This window comes from Equus caballus, chromosome 18, assembly GCF_041296265.1.
Source record: "Equus caballus isolate H_3958 breed thoroughbred chromosome 18, TB-T2T, whole genome shotgun sequence".
Lineage (NCBI taxonomy): Eukaryota > Metazoa > Chordata > Mammalia > Perissodactyla > Equidae > Equus > Equus caballus.
In genome coordinates this window covers 63,481,289-63,485,534 of record NC_091701.1, presented here as the reverse complement: position 1 = coordinate 63,485,534, position 4,246 = coordinate 63,481,289, and the positions used below count along the sequence as shown (strand labels likewise).

Here is a 4,246-nt window from a genome sequence, read left to right as displayed (position 1 = left end):
CTCCACATGTTTTTCACTTTCTCAGCTTTTTTCTTGTAATTGATTTCTGGTTTCATAGCTTTATGGTTGGAAATGATGCTTGATATGATTTCAGTCTTCTTAAATTTGTTGAGACTTGCCTTGTTTCCCAACATATAGTTTATCTTTGAGGATGTTTCATGTACACTTGAGAATAATGTGTATTCTGCTGATTTTTAATGTAGTGTTCTGTATATATCTCTTAAGTCCATCTGGTCCAGTTTTTTTGTTTAGTTCCACTATTTCCTTCTTGACTTTCTGTCTGGTTGATTTATCCATTGATGACAGTGATGTGTTAAGGTCCCTGATGATTATTGTGTCACTGTTAATGTATCCTTTTAGGTCAATCAATAGTTGCCATGCTAATCTTCTCTGTATCATTCTAATTTTAGTATAAGTGCTGCTTAAGTGAGCACAACATTTACTTTTATAAAAAAAGTGTCCAAAGGAAAAATTTAAAAGATGTCACAATATTGGACATAGAAAAAGTCATGTCATAAATAGATTGAATTGAACATATTCATTATATTTCCACAGAAAGTTTGAGAGAATTCAAAATTTCATAGTCAGAATGTCACAAAAAAATCCTGTATGGTTGATATAATGACTCTCCCTTTGGATTTGTTTGACCTATTTTGGTAAAAGGTAGGAATAGAAAGATAAAAAAATACCAGCAAATTAGCAAAAACCTGAGCCAGTTTACAGGTGAAGCTAGGGAATGGGTGCTATCATTTCTTATCTCTGAAGTTTCCTTCTAGGAAGCAATGCCAAGACAGATCTTTCTTAATATTTAGTTTATTTCACTGCTTATAACTCATGCTAGTTGGGAGAAGTATAGGGTTGCGATGTCCCATAAATACTTTAATTGTGTTCTTGTTATAGTACAATCTACTTAAATCCCAGGTCCACATCACTTTGGTCCTACCTTTTGTTCATTACACAATACCCGCTAGGACTCCATCATTTCTCCTTCAAGTGGAGGTTGGTAAATTATACACTCATAATTACTGTTTATATCTTTGCCCGTTGTGTTTTTCATCAGCAAATAGGAAGAGAAAAACATTGGTCAAAGCTTGAAATAATTTAAATTAATAGTCAGAAAATACTGTGTATTATTAGAGAGAGCAAAATATTGCTAATAAAAACTACAGAAAATACGAAGAAACTACAAACAAGATAGACAGATTTATATGAATTTTTAAAAATATACAGTCAAAACAATGAAAAATAAAGATAAAAAGCAAATGAGTAGCTAATTCAAGATGTCAGAGTATATAATTTACCCTTTCTGCTTCATAAAATCTTGTTGACATGCGAGGTGATATACAAAATAGTAATAACAAAATTATAAATCCATATCAAAATAAAAAATAGTGCCATCAACAGAAGATAAACATTGACAACTTTCTGAGGAGAGAGAGAGACAATTTATTGACTGACACATATGAGGAGAAGAAGGTGTAACTCTACTTGTGCCTAGAAAGGAATGCAGTAGAGAATCTGAATGCAGTAATGGGCTGTTGGGGAGGAAATCATGGTAATAAAGGACTGTCTTTAAAAATGTAAACGTACTGTGTACAAGCAGCAACTGGCTGTAGCATTTGCCTTTAGCTAAACCCAAGAAACACTTTCTAAATAACCCTTCCGCAGAAGGGTACTAGTGTGGGAACTGGAGAGCAGACAGAGGTTAAGACAATTTTCAATCCCCAAATTAGACAAGGAGAAAAAAAAAAGCAGAGGAATACAGTGCCATTCATTTTTGAAATAAATATTAAGTATGCCAACCCCAGAGTAGCATCCTTATTATTATAATGAGTTGGAGGGTAAGCATCTCCCTAATAGTACACTTTAAATGGGAGGCTGCCTCTACTTAGAACCTCTCTGTTTTTTCAGAGCTTACATTTATTCCTTGCATAATGCAAAGAAAACTAAGTTGTTTGCAATCTTCCACCATTGCAAAAGAATACAATTCCCATGCTGGTACTAATCAACATAATCATTTATCAATATGAAATACTAATCAAAGATTAACATATTTGAAGAAAGCTGGCAGCAGAAAGAGAAAAATCAGGATATAAAAACTGAACCACAGATTCCAAAATATATAGATGTAATGTAAAGAATGGAAGAGGCTTTTTAAAAATGTGACTAATATTCCCCAAAAGGATTAAGAGTACAGCATACTGCAGTTTTTTATGAACTAAGAAAATAAAACCAAAAACAACAAAAGAGTTCAATAATAGAAATAATGTTACAGGAAAATTATAATATACATTATATTACTTAAAATATTTTATTATTATAATTTGTTTAATAAAGTGAGAAATTTAACAAAAGTTGCACATGTTCATTTCATTTATTATCAAAACAAAAAGTAATAATTTGAATTTATTAATCAATAATGTTTGAGTAAATAATCGAACAGCATGTTGAGCAGCAACATAATGTGAGTGATGTTGGTGATACAGAGAGTATGTTATGATGATGAGAGAGGGGAGCAAACTAGGAATTATGAGGCTCAGGTTGTAATTTCAATCCTCCTTCAAATTTACGGTGTGTCTTAGCAAACCATTTTCTCTTACAGGTGACAGTTTTTCTCCTCTATAAATTCAGTTTCCATCATGTTTGAGTTCCCATGTTATTTTCATACAATTCACAGCAATATTTGTATCAGTTACCTGTAGTGTATTTAAATACACAAACTTTGCTTATCTAAATATCTAAGAGAGTGAGTTTTAATTTTTGCCTTCCATGAATATTTTATGCCCTTTAAATTTTCTTTTGTTTTTTCCCAACTCTGTGTATTCTTCCAATGCAGCATCTGTAGTTCACATTTTTTGTAGTTCGTCATTCTTCCTGGCTACTGTGCCATCTTTACCTTGGTGCAGCAGCCAGCTCTTCTGCATCTGCAGCTCTCACAGGGATGGCGGGCTGGAAAGAATGGGTGAAGAGCCTGATCGCAGCCTTGGCACACTCAGACAAGCTAGCTCCCCATCTTCCTTTGTTTGCTTAGCAAATCATGTAGAACAAATAAAAGCAGCAGGCCAAAAATGCCTCAGCACTCCCTGAGGGTGCAGTCCCCATATTCATGCCTGAGCACACGCTCCACTGTGACCCTTTGCAGTTTGTCTAATGACTTATCAGTTTACTTATCCTATATGCCAGATGTGCTCTAAGGCTTTATGACCAAAATTCAAATTCCCTTCAGAAGATAAACAAACTCATGTACTCCAAATAATCCAATATTCATTTTCTCTCTTAATACAGGAGAGGATAAAAGACTGAGTGTTCAGCCCCAAATCTTGACTTCAACGAATTATGACTATCCCACACTTGGACATAAATTCAACAGGGCACAAAGAGTGTCTGTATTATTCAGTTACTTCTGTGTAGACGGCATTTATTAAGTATTTGTTAGAAATTAACCAGCCATCAAAATCTCTCAGATTCAGAATCCACATTATCATTTTGACTTGATTTATCATTTAAGCAATTAATAATCAAACCTTTTTCCTAGATAGTGATGTCTTTGGATTGTTAAATGGTCCCTAGGAGAAAGGAAAGAATCTACAAGAACAGTTAAACCAAATTTTCCACTGTCTAACAAATAACATAACCAAAAATCTGCCTTTGATTATACAGTATATTTTATTTCATTACTAAATTTCTGGAAACTACCATGTTTTTAAAAATTACTCTAACTTGGCTCAGCTACTTGTGCTACTAAGATACAAATAAAAACAGAGATAAAATAGATTTATTGGAATAATTTCTCCAATGGGCATTTGCATGAAATTAAAATGTTTTTATGCTTCTATTTAGACAGCAAATAACCTATATAATCTTATTTCAGCATTAAATATAAAGTAACTGAGTGTTGATGGTGAATCAAATGGAATAAACTCTTTCCTTTAAAGTCAGTTTGAACTAAACTATCTGGAATAGAATGCTCTTATTTTTATTGGACCATATACACAAGTCAATGCTACTTAAACTCTAATGTGCCTAAGAATCAGCTGGGAATCTTGTTAAATATGTAGATAGGTCTATTATTCCATAAGAATGAATTAATTGTATCTCTCTAGAAATGTCTTCTACCCCTTTCTCGTCAGCATCACATATTCACAAAGATAAAACCTCAATCAACTTTTCTCTTATGTGGAAGAAAATTTATCCTAAAACAATGGCTTTAAAATATATTTTGAAATCTGGTATGGCAATTCCAGTT

At 33.0% G+C, this 4,246-nt stretch overlaps 1 pseudogene; it reads right to left on the bottom strand.

The window, feature by feature from the left end:
• Nucleotides 1-374: 374 nt before the first annotated feature.
• LOC111768948 (U6 spliceosomal RNA) lies at nt 375-434 on the bottom strand (annotated as a pseudogene).
• Between the last annotated feature and the right edge of the window lie 3,812 nt (nt 435-4,246).